This window comes from Carcharodon carcharias, chromosome 28 (genome assembly GCF_017639515.1).
Source record: "Carcharodon carcharias isolate sCarCar2 chromosome 28, sCarCar2.pri, whole genome shotgun sequence".
Taxonomy (NCBI): Eukaryota; Metazoa; Chordata; class Chondrichthyes; order Lamniformes; family Lamnidae; genus Carcharodon; species Carcharodon carcharias.
In genome coordinates this window covers 37,913,697-37,933,013 of record NC_054494.1, presented here as the reverse complement: position 1 = coordinate 37,933,013, position 19,317 = coordinate 37,913,697, and the positions used below count along the sequence as shown (strand labels likewise).

Genomic DNA, 19,317 nt, shown 5'->3' with positions numbered 1-19,317 from the left:
AATTTTAGTTAGACAAGGATATTAAAGAATATGGAACCAATATTGGTAAATAGAATTTAGATGCAGATCAACCATGATCCAGATGAATGGCAGAACAGGCTCGAGGGACTGAATGGCCTATTCCAGTTCCTATGTTAAACTAAATGGATAAATGCACACAGTTTAGTCCTCCTCCGTCAGGAATAATTGCAGATGATAAACAAAGATTGACTTGCATTTACATAGAACAACACATGACCTCAAGATGTCCCCTCACACTTGATAGCCAATGATGTACTTTTGAAGTGCAGTCAGTGTCACAGTGCAGATGAGAGGCCATTCAGCCCTTTGCCTTGATACCATGCTATGGATATTATTGCGTGAGAGTTTGGTCTGATTGTATGGCATCACTTTGCTATTTTAGTTGAACCATGAGCTGGTACTTCAGTTAAAATGGGAAAAATGGAGCCCACGCTATCACTAAAATAACAGCAAAAATTCTGCCAGTGCTGGAAGCATCAACTGAAAATGCTGAAAATACTCAGCAGATCTGGAGAAAGAAACAGGGTTAACGTTCCATGTCTGACCTTTCGTCAGATGTAGAAAACCTTAATCTGTAACCATTTACACTTCATCTTTCTTTATTACTTTACTTATCCTCATTTTGCCTTACAGCATCATCATTGAATCACTGCTGTGGGCATCACTGGCTAGGGCAACAATTATTGCCCATCCCTAATTGCCCTTGAGAAGGTGGTGATGAGCTGCCTTCTTGAGCCGCTGCAGTCCATGTGGTGTAAGTACACCCACAGTGCTGTTAGGGAGGGAGTTCCAGGGTTTTGGCCCAGCGACAGTGAAGGAACGGCGATACATTTCCACATCAGGATAGTGTGTGAGTTGGAGGGGATCTTCCAGATGGTGGTGTTCCCATGGTTTCCATCACCTGCTGCTCTCCAGCCTATAACAGACATTTCATTTCTACTTCCCAGCTCTGTATTTGTTTAACTTTTGAGCAGTTTCCAGTTCTGAAAAAAGATCAATGACCTGAAACATCAACTCTGTTGCTCTCTCAACAGATGTTACCTGACCTGCTGAGTATGTCCAGGATTTTCTATTTTCATGTCTAACATGCTCGGGGGTAATTTGATGAGTCACAAGCAATTTAGGGTGAAAGCACTAAGCTTTTTAAATTCTGCAAATGTAGCTGCTCTGATTGTATTAATCTGGCAGCTGTTGTCCCACAAGTTAACTACAGAGGGTGCTGCTGAGTTCATTTAGGCAGAGCCATTGTCAGGGCTCAAGTCCTTATGGAGTTCTGGTGATTTGAATGTACAATATTTGAGGCAATTTATTTTTGCCGTGAATTTTTAGCTGAGTTTGAGAATGTGGGAACAAGCAGGAAGAAGTGTACAAGATTATGACAGGGCTTAGATAAGGTAGACAAAGAAAAAAAACTTCCCATTAGGATCAGGGGACACAGGTTTAAGGTTTTAGACAAGAGATCCAGGGTGAATGTGAGTTGGATTTATTTTACACATCGAGTGTTAGTGACCTGGAACTTGCTGCCTATGAGGGTGGTGGAAAGGGGGGATGACAAATGATTTCAAAGGGAAGCTGGATAGGCACTTGAGAGAAATAAACCAGCAAGGTTATGGGGATAGAGTGGGGAAATAGGACTGAGTGGATTGTTCTACAGAGATTGAGCCTGGCATTGAGTTGATGTACCAAATGGCCTCCTTCTGTGTCTTATGCCTCTATGACTTCTATGGATCGATATTAAATTCACAGCACTTGCGGTATCAATCTATTGAAGTTGTATTGCTGGTTTGGCATGATTGGTCGGGTCTAAACCTGTTGCTAAGCAACATCTGTAGATGAAAGATGTTACCACTTTTCATTATCAGGAAATTGACTTTTTTAAAAACATAGTTTCCTGCTGGTAAAATTTGCAAAATTGCCATAAATAAACAAGATTATTTCCTGGATGAGAAAACAGGTTCAATGTCTTTCGGATGGGACGTTAAACTGAGGTCTGCTCTCTCTGTTCCAGTAGATGTACTGTTCAAAAAAGAGCATGATTGATCTCCCCAGTGTCCTGGCCAAACACTGTTCTCTCCCCTGTTCAAATACACATTAAAATGTCCTTTCATCGCATTGTATTTTTTTGGGATCTTGCTGTGCATGGATGGGTTGCTATGTATGCCTACATAAACATCAGCAACTACAGTTCAGAGGTAACTCATCGGTTGTGAACCACTTTGGGGCTTCCTGAGGAAGTGAAAGACAGTTAATCAGCAACCTGAAAACCACAGTTAGAGGGAGCATGCTCCAACACTGTGTTTGTGGGTAATTAATTAAGGAGGAAATGAGCAATGTCCCATTTCCTACACAGTGGGTCTGAAAAAAACTTCACCAGGAAAAGTTCATCTTGAAATGGCTTAGAATTACGTTTTTAACAAGTCAAAATTCATGATGTAAGCCACTAGATGTCAGCAGTTCATTCAGACTTTCATTCTCTCTTTTGTTCATTTTCTTTCCCTTTTCACTTTTGTTGTTTTGTTCTCTCTTTTTTCTCTTTGTTCTATCCTCTTGTTATTTTTCTTCCTTGGTGGAGCATAATGCTGGCATGGACTGGTCGGGCTGAATGGCCTGTTTCTGTGCACTGCATTCTGTGCAATTCACCCTCCCTCTTTCATTTGCACACATTTTACACTCTCTCCATCCCTCCCTATTCCCTCTCCACGCCAGGGACAGTGCGGCTGAAGCCTTGAGTTAATCCATGAGGATTACAAACAAGAAAGCCACTGTGTAATTATGTTAAAATTAAACACAAGCTCTGTGAATGTTAAATCTGTCAATCTTGTTGCATTAATATCTCCCTGATGTAGATATTTCCATGTTGATATGCATTATACAGATCTGTCTGTCAGCAACGTAGAAGCATTGAATAGTACAGCTCAGAAGGAGGCCATTCAGCCCATTGAGTCTATGCTGGCTCCTTCGAAGAGAAATTCAGATGGTCCCAGGTTCTCACTCTTTGCCCAAATCTATGCAATTCTTTTCTCCTTCAAATATTTTTTCCAATTCTCTTATGAAGGCAACTATTGATTCTACATCCAGCAGATGATCAGACTGTACATTCCAAATTCTAACCACTCGTTGCTTAAAAAAGTTTTCCCTCATGCCACCTCAGGTTTTTTTCACCAATCAACTTAAATCTGTGCCCTCTGGTTATTGACCCTTCAGTTATTGGATACAGTTTCTCGTTATTTATTCAAGCTAACCCTTCAACAATAAGCGGACTTAATATAACTTGCAACTGGTAAATATTTTACATTCATGCAAGAAGTGTGTTTGCGTAGATGAATTTTCATCGTATCATACTGATCTCCTGTGATGTGTATGAGGACTCATAGATATTGCTAAAAGAATATACGTTCATAGGCAGGGACCCGTTCTCTGCAAACAAAAGGAATATGTACCAGCCTTGCACCTTTTTTGAATTACCCAGGAGCTTGGGGAGCCTGTAGTTCCCCAATGTTTTTGCCATGGCAATGCCCTAGCCAATCAAAGTCCACTTGCCAACCAACCACATCCTTTTCTACTGTAGTATAAATTGTTGTGATCATTTGAAATTTGGCATTCTTGTATTTGTCCTGATGAGTACAAGATGAACAGCTTCAGCAACAGGTCTCTCTTTTCAGCAATACTCTAAGTCAGGTCAGGAGAGCAGAAAAATGCCACATGGAATTCAACCCAGAGAAGTGTGAGGCGATTCATTTGGGGAGATCAGACAAGGCAAAGAAATGGACAATAAACAGGCTGATACTGAGAGGTGTAGAAGTGAGGGACTTTGGAGAGAATGTTCACAGATGCCTGAAGGTACAGGTTGATAAGGAGGTTAAGAATGCATATGGAATCATTTTCTTTATTAGCTGAGGCATAGAATATAAGTGCAGGGAGGCTATACTGGAACCATACATTTTTTTATTCGTTCATGGGATGTGGACATCACTGGCTAAGCCAACATTTACTGCCCTTGTTCAGAGGGCATTGAGGAGTTAACCACATTGCTGTGGGTCTGGAGTCACATGTAGACAAGACCAGGTAAGGACAGCAGGTTTTCTTCCCTAAAGAACATTAGTGAACCTGATGGATTTTTACAACAATAGTTTCATGGTTATCATTAGACTTTTTTTTAATTCCCAGATTTTTATTGAACTCAAATTCTACCATATGCTATGATGGGATTCAAACCCAGGTCCCCAGAGCATTACCCTGGGTCTCTGGAATATTAGTCCACTGACAATACCACTTACACCAACACCTTCCCACATGCAATATTAGTTAGGCCATAGCTTGAGCACTGTGTGCAGTTCTGGTCACCTCATTATAGAAAGGAGATAAATGCTCTAGAGAGGGTACAGAGGAGATTTATGAGGATGTTTTCAGGGCTGGAAAAATGCAGCTATGAGAAAAAATTGGATAGACTGGGGTTGTTCTCCTTGGAACAGAGGAGAGATTTGATTGAGGTAGGTTTTGGTGTGTTACAGTTCACTCAGGGAGTCCAAGTTGCTGTGGCAACACACACTTTTGCATGCATGTCTTTCCATCACATGACTGACCAGGAATTTCTCCTGCTGTTCATGTCTAACATTGGCATATGTTGGAAGGATTTACAAGTTGATGCTCAACCTGTTTGACCACATTATGAACACACCTTCCTTATCATCAAGTTCTGGGGGTGGACTCAAACCTGGAGCCTCTGTCTGAGAGGAAGGGGTGTTACCCACTGCACCACATCCTCTTGGTAGTTTTTTAAAAATTCATTCATGGGATGTGGGCATCACTGGTTAGGTCAGCATTTGTTAACCAGGTGGGTTTTGACAACAATTGGCAATGTTTCATGGTCATCATTAGACTTTGAATTCCAGAGTTTTATTGAATTCAAATTTCACCATCTGCCGTGGTGGGATTGGGACTTGGGTCTGTACTGATCTAGTGACAAAATCACAATACCATGACCTTCCCATATAAAGCATTAGTTAGGCCATAGCTTGAGCACTGTGTGCGGTTCTGGACACCTCATTACAGAAAGGATGTAATTGCATTAGAGAGGGTACAGAGGGGATTTACAGGGATGTTGCCAGGAGTGGAAAATTGCAGTTATGAGGAATGGTTGGGTAGGCTGGGGCTGTTCTCCTTGGAACAGAGGAGGCTGAGGGGAGATTTGATTGAGATTCACAAAATTGTGAGGGGCCTGGATAGAGTGGATGGGAAGGACATATTTACCTTATCAGAGAGACCAGTGACTAGGCAGCATAGATTTAAAGTGATTGGTAGAAAGATTAGAGGGGAGATAAGGAAAATATTTTTTAGCCAGAGTGTTGTAGAGGTCTGGAACTCACTGCCTGAAAGGGTAGCAGAGGCAGAAACCCTGAACTCATTTAAAAGGTATCTGGATATGCACCTCAAGTATAATAACCTGGAGGGTTATGGACCAAATGCTGGAGAGTGGGATTAGGCTGGATGGCTTGTTTTTTTGGCCAGCACAATCACGATGGGCCAATTGGCCTCTTTCTGTGCCGTAAACTTTCAATTATTCTGTATATTCCTTTATAAATTCCCATGGCCACTGTCATGTCTTGAGGTTCCTAGAAGTTTGAGATAATCACACTTATAGACCCAATTGCTGGAGCTTCATCAAATGTATTTCTTACACTTTCCATGTGGCTGGTGGACTGATACATTGTTGTTTGGTACTGTGGTAAAATGAGGTACCCTGTCCCTTCAAGAGAATGCAAGTGTACTGATCATGTGACAGCACTGACAAATCACTGTGCAGAACGGGCAACTGGGAACTGTAAGTCTAGTACTGGAGGTTTCTGAGTGAGCGTGTATGATCTGGTTCTCTGCCCTATGTCTCAATAAACCATCACTGTTTATTCTTAAATCAGTCTCTACCCATTATTGATTACAAACAGCAATTGAGGAGAACATAGGAAGGTGTGCAGTTTAGAGTTCAGTTGGCCAATGAACTCATTCACCCAAGACATCAAAGGTACCTTGGCTGTAGTCAAAGAGCGGGTGATGTGGCATCCTGGATATATCTGTAGACATGCACATAACAATGTAGTACCTAACACTTTTTGAATAACATAACACCCGCATTTACAATGCCTCTGTAAGCATGCCAGACTGTAGTTACTTATCCCAACATTGGTGTTGTAGCAGCAATACTCCATAAGCAAAATTATATTTTCTTTCACCCTATTAAGTTTATTTACCAATGTCATCTGTGGTCTGAAAATTCCAGACATCCATTTACAAAGAACCCTAGTTTTACTAGCTGCAGTAATGGTGTAAGCAGCTGTGGCTCAGTGGGACTCCTGTCTATAAGTCAGCAGGTGATTGTTTCAAATCCCATTCCAGATACTTGAGCCCATAATTGAGGCTCTTGCTCCCAGTACAACACTTGAATGAGTGTTGTACTGTTAGAGATGCAATTGTTCTGATCAGATATTAAATCAAAGCCCTGTCTGCTTTCTCAGGCAGATGTCAAAGATCCCTAAAAGAGAGATTTGCATTTATATAGTGCTTTTCATGATCGCCACATATCATTTTTGATTCATTCATGGGATGAGGATGGCTAGGCCAGCATTTATTGTCCATCCCTAATTGCCCCTTGAGAAGCTGGTGATGAGCTGCCTTCTTGAACCGCTGCAGTCCATGTGGTGTAGGTACACCCACAGTGCTGTTAGGGAGGGAGTTCCAGGATTTTGACCCAGCGACAGTGAAGGAACGGTGATATATTTCCAAGTCAGGATGGTGAGTGGCTTGGAGGGGAACTTCCAAATGGTGGTGTTCCCATGTATCTGCTGCCCTTGTCCTTCTAGATGGTAGTGGTTGCGGGTTTGGAAGATTTTGCCTAAGGAGGCTTGGTGAGTTCCTGCAGTGCATCTTGTAGATGGTACACACTGCTGCTACTGTGCATCAGTGGTGGAGGGAGTGAATGTTTATAGATGGGGTGCCAATCAAGCGGGCAGTTTTGTCCTGGATGGTGTCAAGCTTCTTGAGTATTGTTGGAGCGGCACTCATCTGCCTCAAAGCACTTTGCAGCCCATGAAACACTTTCTGAAGTATAGTCATTGTTCTAATGTAAGAAACACAGAGCCAATTTGCACACAGCACATTCCCACAAACAGCGATGTGATAATGACCAGATCATCTGTTTATGGTGATGTTGATTGAGGGATAAATCTTGGCTATGACATTGGAGATAACTCCCCTGCTCTTCTTCAATATAGTGCCATGGGATCTTTTACAGATGAAGCCTCGGTTTAATGTGTCAACTGAAAGTTGGCACCTCTGACAATGCAGCAGTCTCTAAACACTGGAGTGGAGGCATTGACTTTTGTGCTTAAGCCCTGGAGTGAGACTTGAAGCCAGAAACCTGTGACTCAGAAGTGAGAGTGCTACCAACTGACACCATGTCCAAGAAGTGTGGAGGAATTATTCCTGGTGGCCAATGTTTATCCCTCAACCAATATGACTGAAACAAATGATCTGGTCATTGTCACATTGCAGTTTGTGGGAGCTTGCTGTGTGCAAATTGGCTGCCACGTTTGACTAAACTTCAAAAAGTGATTTCATTGGCTGCAAAGCACTTTGGGATGTCCTGACACTGTGAAAGATGCTATATGAATGCAGCCCTTACTTTCTTTTAAAGAAAGATGCTATATGAATGAAAGATGCTATATGAAAGATGCTATATGAATGCAGCCCTTACTTTCTTTTAAAGCACAGGGAAAGATACACAAGATCTCCAAATTTCAACGTAATTTATAACGAAGCTCCCACCTCCTTTAATAGGGAGGTCTGGCTGTCCCCAATCCACTGCACCCAATCAGGAACGTGCATCATCATCGATCTCCACCCATTTCTTTCTCATTGGAGCGAGCAGAAACAGGCACTGATTGGATGTTCTGATAAGGGAAATGAGGCAGTGATAAAGTTATAGTGTCCTAATGTGTAAGATGAGCCATGTTAAGACAGTTTTATGTCCCTTATTGTCTTATGTCTGTTTGACTTTCCATTGTTTATGGTTGGAGATTAAACAAATACTAACCCAGCTGGAACAAAAACAGAATTACCTGGAAAAACTCAGCAGGTCTGGCAGCATCAGCGGAGAAGAAAAGAGTTGACGTTTCGAGTCCTCATGACCCTTCGACAGAACTAGTTCTGTCGAAGGGTCATGAGGACTCGAAACGTCAACTCTTTTCTTCTCCGCCGATGCTGCCAGACCTGCTGAGTTTTTCCAGGTAATTCTGTTTTTGTTTTGGATTTCCAGCATCCGCAGTTTTTTTGTTTTTATTACTAACCCAGCTGGGGCTGCCAACTCTGTTCCCAGAGATTTCATTACGTGATCTCCTGCCACTTCTGGGGGACCCTGCCAGCGTGGGCGCACTCCCAGGGAGGGTTGGGAGGCACTGCCAGCGTGGGCGCACTCCCAGGGTGGGGTGGGAGGCACTGCCAGTGTGGGTGCACTCCCAGGGGGAGGGTTGGGGGGCACTGCCAGTGTGGGTGCACTCCCAGGGGGAGGGGTGGGGGGCACTGCCAGTGTGGGTGCACTCCCAGGGAGGGTGGGAGGCACTGCCAGTGTGGGCGCACTCCCAGGGGGAGGGGTGGGGGACACTGTCAGTGTGGGCGCACTCCCAGGGGGAGGGTTGGGGGCACTGCCAGTGTGGGTGCACTCCCAGGGGGAGGGGTGGGGGACACTGTCAGTGTGGGCGCACTCCCAGGGGGAGGGTTGGGGGGCACTGCCAGTGTGGGTGCACTTCTTGCGAGGGGGAGGGGTGGGGGGCACTGCCAGTGTGGGCACACTCCCAGGGGGAGGGGTGGGGGCACTGCCAGTGTGTGCACACTCCCAGGGGGAGGGGTGGGGGCACTGCCAGTGTGGGCGCACTCCCAGAGGATCCCATTGTCTTATCATTGATGAAATGCTACTTAAAAGATGGGAACAAATTAATCAATTGGCATGGAACATTCATCACAACAGCAAGGCCGAATACCAGTTCAGTCTCACTAGAAAGAGTTTCAACACATGGAGCAATCCTCGCTAAATCTTGACTGAGTTTTTGGGTCTGATCATTTACACTACCTTTCCTGGGCCAATTTTCAGCATTGGGAAATTGGGTCTCCATTGAGGGGGAGTCCCCAGGGCCTGATATTCTGCATCCCAGAGTACTTAAGGAAGTGGCCCTAGAAATAGTGGATTCATTGGTGGTCATCTTCCGAGATTCTATAGACTCTGGAACAGTTCCTACAGATTGGAAGGTAGCTAATGTAACCCTACTATTTAAAAAGGGAGGTAGAGAGAAAACAGGGAATTATAGACCAGTCAGCCTGACGTCGGTAGTGGGGAAAATTCTAGAGTCCATTATAAAAGATTTAATAGCTGAGCACATGGAAAACTGGCAGAATCAGACAGAGTCAGCATGGATTTATGAAAGGGAAATCATGCTTGACAAATCTACCAGAATTTTTCGAGGATGTAACTAGGAGAGTTGATGAAGGGGAGTTTATTTGGATTTTCAGAAGGCTTTTGACAAAATCCCACATAAGAGATTAGCATGTAAAATTAAAGCGCATGGGATTGGGGGTAGTGTATTAAGATGGATAGAAAATTGGTTGGCAGACAGGACACAAAGGGTAGGAATAAACGGGTCTTTTTCTGAAAGGCAGGCAGTGACTAGTGGGGTACCGCAGGGATCGGTGCTGGGACCCCAGTTATTCACAATATATATTAATGATTTAGATGAGGGAATTAAATGTAATATCTCCAAATTTGCAGATGACACAAAGCTAGGTGGGAGGGTGAGCTCTGAGGAGGATGCAGAGATGCTTCAGTGTGATTTGGACAAGCTGAGTGAGTGGGAAAATGCATGGCAGATGCAGTATAATGTGGATAAATGTGAGGTTATCCATTTTGGTAGCAAAAACAGGAAGGCAGATTATTATCTGAATGGCTATAAGTTGAGAGAGGGGAATGTGCAATGAGACCTGGGTGTCCTTGTACACCAGTCGCTGAAGGTAAGCATGCAGGTGCAGCAGGCGGTAAAGAAGGCAAATGGTATGTTGGCCTTCATAGCCAGAGGATTCGAGTACAGGAACAGGGATGTCTTGCTGCAATTGTACAGGGCTTTGGTGAGACCACACCTGGAATATTGTGTGCAGTTTTGGTCTCCTTATCTGAGGAAGGATGTACTTGCTATAGAGGGAGTGCAGCGAAGGTTTACCAGACTGATTCCTGGGATAACGGGACTGACATATGAGGAGAGATTGAGTCGAATAGGATTATATTCACTGGAGTTCAGAAGAATGAGGGGAGACCTCATAGAAACCTATACAATTCTAACGGGACTAGACAGTGTAGATGCAGGAAGGATGTTCCCGATGGTGGGGGAGTCCAGAACCAGGGGTCACAGTCTGAGGATACGGGGTAGACCATTTAGGACTGAGATGAGGAGAAATTTCTTCACCCAGAGAGTGGTGAGCCTGTGGAATTCACTACCACAGAAAGTAGTTGAGGCCAAAACATTGTAAGTTTTCAAGAAGGAGTTAGATATAGCTCTTGGGGTGAAAGGGATCAAAGGGTATGGGGAGAAAGCAGGAGCAGGCTATTGAGTTGGATGATCAGCCATGATCGTGATGAATGGTGGAGCAGGCTCGAAGGGCCGAATGGCCTACTCCTGCTCCTAGTTTCTATGTTTCTATGAGTCCATGCTTTATAGTGGGGAATCACAATATTTAGAGACAGGGTTTTCTAAACATTGTTACGTGACTCATTAATAAGAAAAGGCTGGATTAAAAAGGAAAAGAAAGCAATAGCATCACTGATCCAGGGTGTGTGAGGCTGATTGCAGGGTTCACCATGATGATCATTGGGGCTCTGAACTCGGACACTGAGAGCCTGCAGTGGCCCCTTGTGATTTCATTTCAAGCTAACACCCTGACCTTTTGCTGTTGCCTCACTGTTTAATGCTTGGGAGAAAAACTAGTGAGGTAGTGTAACTGTATTCAGTATAAAAGCAAAATACTGTGGGTGCTGAAAACCTGAAATAAAAATAAAAAATATTGGAAAAACTCAGGTCAGGCAGCATCTGTGGAGAGAGAAACAGAGTTAATGTTTCAGGTTGATGACTTACATCAGAACTGAAGAAAAGAGTTTTCTTCAATACTGATGAAAGATCATTGACCTGAAGCATTACTGTGTGTTTGTGTTGTACTGTGAGTGTGTATTGTGTATGTTGTACATTATATTGTGGTGTGTGTACGTGTGTATTCTTACTTATATTGTGTGAATACTATTGTGGTGTGTGTATGTGCCTGTTTTATTATGCATGTGTGTGTGTTCTATTGTGTGTGTGTATTGTGTGTACTATTGTGTGTGTGTGAGTATTGTGTGTTTGATTGCATGTGTATTGTGTGTTTTATTGTGTGTATTGTGTTCAATTGCGTGTGTGTGCATCCTTTCCTGTGTATTTGTTTGTGTATGTGTTTCATTGTATGTGTATTGTGTGTTTGATTGTGTGCATGTTCTTTCGTGTGTGTGTGTTCTTTCGTGTGTTTGTCTGTATATGTGTCCAATTGGTGTGTGTATTGTGCTTTATTGTGTGTATTGTGTGTTCGATTGTGTGTTCTTTCGTGTGTGCTTGTGTATATGTTTTCTCTAGTGTGTGTATTGTGTGTTTGAGTGTGTTCTTTCGTATGAGTGCATATACATAGATGGTGAGAAGGCCAACATTTTGACTTTCATATCAAAAATATTTAAAAAGATCAGCCTAGCTGCCCCTGGAGATCCACTGGAACCCTAAGGGTCTCCCAGACGGTGAGGGGCACTGTGATAGGGGGCGGGGAGGACCCACCTGCCCCGATCCTGATTTATTGTGCAGGATGTTTCTGCCAGCACTCGGGGACACGCAGACCCTTGCTGCTGCGCAACTAAACTGGCCGGTTTTGTCAGGAGCATTGTGGCCCGGCCAGTTTTCAATTTGAAGCTTTGGCTGTGCCTTTAATCTGCTCGTCACCGTCGAGTCTGCCCTGCAGTGGGTTCGCCTCGGCTCTCTGGCCAAATCCTGGAGTGATTGGCTTTTGTCTGCATGTTTTCCAAAGGCTGCTAAATTAATTGTGCATTTAATGATAAAGCTGGCAGGCTGGAGTATAATTGAAATCAGGAGGAGGAGGAGGAGGAGGGAGTGGAGGCGGTGTTAGGGGAGAATCACGTGTAGTGAAGCTGTGCTGAGAGATTCCCTGTGGTCCATCTGTAACCCATACAGCGAGGCGAGGTTTACCTCCTGTAAGGACAGTCAGGGAGCTCAGTGCAGACGTTACACGGGGGGAGATGGATCCCCCTGTCGTCTGGGACCTGGAGCTGGTGTAAGCCCACCAGATGTGAGGCTGGGTCTAGCCGGCAGTGCAGTGAGGCTGTTCGCGAGATGCTCAGTGTCAACATATGTGGAGAAGGTTTGTGAACCAACCCCTGCTTATTCCTGCTCCACTTGGCCTGAGGAGCTGCTGTTGTTCCGGTCGGACAGGTAATTGTTCTGAACCTTCATTTTACCCTGGGTTAGGAAATAGGAATCATTTTTCTTTAATCAAATCTTGTTCTTTCCCCCTCCCCCCCCCCCCCCCCCCCGTTAACCCTTTCCTAGCGAACAGAACTCATGTCTTCAGTTGGTGTGAATTACACCCTTACCCACTTATTCGGAGAAGTATATAGTTCAATGTTTGGTGGGAGGGGGGGGGGTTATTACTAAGTCCTGGGAGATATCGGGACTGAGTATCCGCTTACTGTTTAGATGTGCGAGTTGAACAATCTCTGTGTTTTGTTTTCAATGTTTCCCTCTGTGATTTTCTAGTTAAAAACAAATCTTCTGAAATTTGTGCTTTGGAATCAAATGGCTGGGGTATCTGTGCAATCTCAGCAAGTGTGACAGTGAGCAACACTGGCTATAAAACATGAAAATGATTTTATCATGGGAGAGATTTTTGCTGGGGGCGGTGGGAAAGGAATTAAAATACCTCTGGGCGGATGCATTGATTTAAGAGATTTGTGTCAGGGGTTTGCAAGCCTTTCCCGAGATGTCCCAGATTAGTGTGCCTCACACTTGCCCCAAGTATAAGAAGGTTGTGGATTCTGGTTCATTGGAGACTGGAGCACATAGTCTGAGCTGCCAGTGCAGTACTGAGGGAGTGCTGCATTGTCGGAGGTGCCGTCCTTAAGATGTGATATTCAAATGAGGCCCCCCTCAATTGATTTGTTGCTTGAAGTGGACAATAAACTTTCCACAGCCAAATGGAGTACTGAAGGAGTGCTATATTGTTTAAGGTGGTCTCCTTTAGACGAGACTTGCACTACAGAAGAACAGGGAACTCTCTCAAGGTTTGAGTCACTCACTCTCCATTGCTTACCTCTGTTCCGGTGCTGGCCAATACCAGAGTAGGAGAGGGGGAATGGGGTCAGCATTGTACTCAAGCCCAGACTCCTGACTTGATATCCAAAGTCATTTTGTCCATTAGGAATCACTGAACAAAAATCAAGAAACATAATCACCAATAAGTTCCCACACCTCATCCCTGGGCTGCGGCTCACTGTACAGTCACCACTCCTGCCTTCTCTACACCATTGTCCATCTGCTTGTGGCGATTTCAGCCAATCACAGTGGGTGTCTGTGGTCCGAGGAAATATTGCAATCACTGAAAGCTGGGTAATGTGAATGGAGTGACTCAGACCCCCAGAAAAAATGTTAAATCTGTAATAAATAGCGCTTTTAAAAATAGCTGATGCGTAAACTGTTTGTCTACCAATTGCTTCCCCAAAGAGGTAGCTGATGGGCTGTCAGATTGCAGAAGGTCAGAAAGCGATCTCTCAACACTCTGGAAAAGAATGTGCATCAAATCCATCTTCACTGTTTTTAAAAATTTGTTCATCGGAGTCACTGGCCAGCATTTATTACCCATCCCTAATTGCCCTTGTTCAGGGGGCAGTTAAGAGTTGACCACATTGTGTGGGCCTTAGTCACATGAAGGCAGATTTCCTTCCCTAAAGGGTATTAGTGAACCAGATGGGTTTTTACAGTCATCGTTAGTCTTTTAATTCCAGATTTTCATTGAATTCAAATTTCACCACCTGCCATGGTGGGATTCAAACCCGGGTCCCCAGAGCATTACCCCGGGTCTTTGGATTACTAGTCCAGTGACAATACTACTACACCGACACCTTTCCATTCTGTTGGTGTGGAATCATTACGCTTCCTCACTGAATACAGGATGATAAGCACAAAGGAAATGGAATATTTAGAATTTTATCGAGGGCTACCAACATGACCTATCACCCCATTCAGTAAAATAACCTATTCCACTCCCCCCACCACCACCTTCCCCCCCCCCGCACCCATTTTCAATATTTAAAAAATGTATTAAGTGAGGGAGTGGTCAAAGAAAATAATGATATTTTGACCATTTTATGATTGTCCTCCTGGGCTGCTGGAGATTAATCTTCAATTCCTGTAGACTCCAGGATAATCCTGGATGGTTAGTAATCCTGGTTGTATTTGATTGCCAGTTGGCAGCACAGTTGACTTTGTTGAAATCTACTTTATCTTTTTATACTGTAGGGCTATAGGGATAGAGCAGGGGAAGCCAAGTGCTGTTACCTGCAAGGCTATGGACCAGGTGCTGGAAGGTGGGATTAGAATATTTATCTTTTGGGTATTTTTTTTCTTCTCTGCTCCCCGTTCCCTCCTTATTCTATCACTTACATTCCTGATGTATGGAGCGAACTTTTCTGTAGGTGGGATTCACATTATTGTATCATGATACGCAGCCCACTGACTGGTTTTGGCCCTAAGGTCCAAAAGTTTGGGTGCCATTACTATTACCCACAGACAGAAGTCCCAGCTTCAGGGTTCATCAAGCAGAGTTGTTCCATCACTATTAAAGGAAAATTATTGTTCAGATTGTGCTTGTAAATCATGCTGTGTGGCCAGTTAACTCAATACATTGGCTTGGATAGTGAATATTTAATCCTGGCACCTATTGCCTCTTGTTATGTTTGGAGTGATTGATTTTTATGTTATCACTGCCAACTTTCAGTACCATCGCTGATGATAGCTACTGAGTTATATTTGGCTTTGAATCGTTTAAAGGGGAAAGCTTAATAAGTGCACTGTGTATGGTTATCATGTGGTCACGCGCAGAAACCTAACCACACATAGAGAGTGTGAAGTGAGGGGTGGAGGGGGGAGCAGCAAGGATAGTCTCAGGATTTATCATGGATAAGAGACATTAACCATGCCAAAAAATTAGAGCAAGTATACCCTTGCCCCCACCCTAATGGCTCCATTACAAGAAGAAACAGGTTATCCTGAAGTAAGTATTGGTATTGTGCTGTATGTTGAATTTGTGTTTATTTGTAGATCATCTTGTTTAAGTTTCAGGGCAGTCTTGTGGCACAGTGAGTATTGACCCTGCCTCTGAGCCAGAAGCTCTGGGTTCAATTCCCATCCCGAACTTGATGGTCAAGGAAGGTGTGTTTATAACATGGCTAAACTCAGGTGTGTATTAACCTGCAAATCCTTCCAGTGTGGCAAATAGTAAGAGTGGGAGAGACTCCTGGTCAGCTTAGCTTGATATGGAGTGGCACCTCTCAAGCTGTAGCCCCTGGCTTGAGGCTCATGGCCTGTTTCAAGAACAATAGCCTACTGAAAACAGATGTAAGCATGTGCTTTGTCTGCCTCATGCATCTCCAGATGTGAGAAGGTCTGTTTCTGTGCTGTAAAAACTGTGGAATATGTAATAAAGCCTCAATATCAACCTGCTGGATTTGCTAAGGTCAGTATGCAGGAGGACACACCAACAGTTTACATTTATATAGCGCCTTTAACATAGTAAATGGTTCCAAGGCACTTAATAGGAGCATTGTTGATGAAAGTTGATGTGTGGCCAAAGAAGGAGATATTAGGACAGTGACCAAACACTTGGTCAAAGAGGTAGGTTTTAAGGAACATCTTAAAGGAGGAGAGAGAGAGAGAGAGAGAGAGAGAGATGGAGAGGCTTGAGAGAATTTCAAAGCTAGCGGCTTAGATAGCTGAAGACATGGCTGCCAGTGGTGGGATGAAGCAACGTGTTGGACAAGAGACCAGAATTGCACTTTTGTTTATTTAGTCTTTTCAGACATCATTAGGTTTGCTGGTTGGGTTTGATGCATTGAGGATTATTTCATTACCACATTTTATTTGAACAGCGCAGCAGTGATAGGACACGGAATGTTTTCAATCCTTGGATGCATAACAATTTTAACTGTGGGGTACAAAAGTGTAGTAATATTATTCATAATGTATTCCCTCACAGACTTAGATTGACTACCAATTCATAATATGTGCTTCCATTGACTAATAAGAGAATGTGAGAGGATATTAATACTGTTTATAGATTGCCCCTGTGTACTGTCCCATTAATTAACAGTGAGCAGCAGTTACCCTTCATTGCAGATCCCAATGCACAGTCTCATTAACCAAAATATAATAGGACAAGAAGTCAGCTTTAATTTCTACAGCATGTCCCAGTAAGTAAACTGGAAGGCGTGTGCTCACACTGGGTGGAATTTTTCTGTCTCTTTACATCCTCATGGTGATAAATAGTGAAGTACTGAGGTGATCTGCTTTCACATCCAAATCCCTTTGTTCACCTGCCAAACCAAATCCATGCCTGACTGCTCGGGCATTACAGGTTGATGCTAAGAGTCTCCGACACACGAGAGGGAAAGATCAGAAGTTCCTCGACCAACTCCGCACACAACCATCTACTAAAACGCAAATGAATCAGTCGTGCTGGTTGCATTGTGTGTCAGCTCTGGCTCAGTTGGTATCACACTTGCCCCTGAATCACAAGATTCCTAGTTCAAGTCACTCGAGGACTTGAACCTTAAAAAAAAAAATTCCACTGCGGTACTGAGGCCAGTGCTGCACTGCTGGAAGCTAAGCCAAGGCCCCACCTGCCAGCTCGGATGGATGTAAGGGAACTTGTAGCAATAATTTAGAGGAAGAGCAGGGGCGATATCCTGAGTGTCCCATCCAATATTTATCCTCAATCGACATCACAAAAAAAAACTAGATTATCTGGTCATTATCACATTACTGTTTTTGGGAGTTTGCGGAGTACAGACTGTGTATCCTACATTGCAACAGCGGCTACACTTCAAAAATACTTCATTGGCTGTGAAGCACTTTGAGACATCTGGTGGTCATGAAAGCCACTATATAAACACAAGTCTTTCTTTTTAAGTCTTGCTGTGTGCAGAACGGCTCTCATTGGCTCGTCCTACATAAAACGCTCATTGTATTGCAAAGGACAGTGAGTGCTTTTCATATAAGCAATAAGAGCAAATGCAAAGCAATATGGTGTCTGCAAGGCCTGACAAGACGTGTATAAATGCAAGTGTTGGATACCCAGAGCTAATGAAATTGCCAGCTTCTGAATGTTAACCAACTCACTCGCCATCACAGGCCATCTAGTCTAATGCACCATTAGTCTGCTCCAGCCTCCCACCACTTTTACACATTTACCACATTTGATTCTCTCCCCTCTGTGACTTTTTAATCTCCTCTAATCCTGTCTGCCCTTTCAAATGGATGGAAAAGATTGCAAGGCCACTACCTCAAAGCAGGGCGTGTTTCCCCTCATGGATTGACTAATATTTATCCACTCAACCAACATCATTTCAAAAAACAAACCACACGGGTGATCTGGTCATCACTTCATTATTGTTATATAAAAAAAGCAAAATGCTGCGGATGCTGGAGATTTGAAATAAAATCGGAAAGTGCTTGAAAAATGCAGCCAGCCTGTGGAGAGGGACAGAAGAAGATGAGTAATATTGGACTTGAAATGTTAACTCTATTTCTGTCTCCACAGATGCTACCAGATGCCCTGAGTTTTTCCAGCATTTGCTGTTTTTACCTCATCATTGTTAGTGGGGAGCTTGCTGAATGAGAATTGGCTGACACATATCCTACAACAATCACACTTCATAAGCGTAAGTTATTGGATAAACAATGCTTTGGATTTCCTGAGGTGTTTAAAGGCGCTAGATAAATGCAAATAAGTTTTTTTTTCTCTGGAGTCTCGTTGTTCCTTTTTAGTATTCCACCATTAGTAGGAGCTGAATTTAAGGATCACAAAAACCAAATGTGCTTGGGGAGTTCCCAAAAGTTATGGAAGAAAATCATTGGAACAGAATTGTCAAACCAACTGTCAGGATAATAAGAATGAATTACAAATTTACAAAAATCAACCGCTGGTTATCAGTGATTCATATACATGGGCACAAAGACTGAAAAGGGCTCCAGCAGCAAAAGGATTTTTATTCAATGGGACTCCATTTATGATTGACAGATCGCTGCCTGTTGTCTGTTTTTTCCATGCTATTTTCAAGTATTTAAGTGCTATCATTTTCTTGTCTCTCCTGTCAGGGTAAACGATTCCCAGCGCTCTCCCTCGAATGGAGAATGTAATCAAAATGTTTAGTGAATGGCACTGTGACAAGTGGATCCTTTCAGACTGATTTAAAAACAAGTTGTGAATCAATTTCCATCCTTCTCACTTTGCATTCTTGTTGTGCTTCCAACAGCAGCCAGCTTGCCCCAGCAGTTAGGCTGTGCTGACCATCGTGTGAATGTCCAGGCTGCCGCTCATTGCTGAAGAAGCCACTCTTCAGGTGCAGCATTAAGCTGAAGTCACGTTTCAGTGATCCAACAAGCACACGCAGTCATATTGCACCTTTAACATGACAAAACACCCCAAGGCATTTCACAGGATCATTAATCAAACAGAATTTGACATTGAGCCAAAAGAACAGATATAAGGAAGGCAGGGTTGCCAAATGTGACTGTGTTCCTGGAGGTTTCGTCACATGACTTGCCCCCACACTCCATCCATTAGTCGGCCAACACATCCATCCTTGTGACGCACTGCCTTCCTATGCCAACTGGAAAGCAAAAAGATCATTACCCAACTGGATGATGCTTGACTGTCAGCCAAACAGCCTTTATTTCCCATTTTCAATATTTTTATATCTGATAAAGAGAAATGTTCAAAGAAAATGACAAATAAAACAATCTTTTTCAATGTCCCAATGATTTTTCTCCAGGGTTGCACACAGCAGTATCCTAGAGATTAATCTTCAATTCCTGGAGACTCCAGGCCAATTCTGGAGGGTTGGAAACCCTATAGGACAGGAGTCTGGTCAAAGAGGTAAGTTATAAGGAACATTTCAAA

General features: G+C 43.5%; 1 protein-coding gene across 1 annotated transcript in view; it reads left to right on the top strand.

Annotated features, from left to right (window-relative positions):
* Positions 1 to 12,310: 12,310 nt before the first annotated feature.
* LOC121270820 (PH and SEC7 domain-containing protein 1-like) overlaps positions 12,311 to 19,317 on the top strand; it is a 149,705-nt gene continuing 142,698 nt past the window's right edge. Inside the window, exon 1 of the mRNA XM_041176279.1 lies at positions 12,311 to 12,575. The gene's annotated coding sequence lies outside the window, so the exon portion shown is untranslated. The remainder of the gene's footprint in view (positions 12,576 to 19,317) is intronic.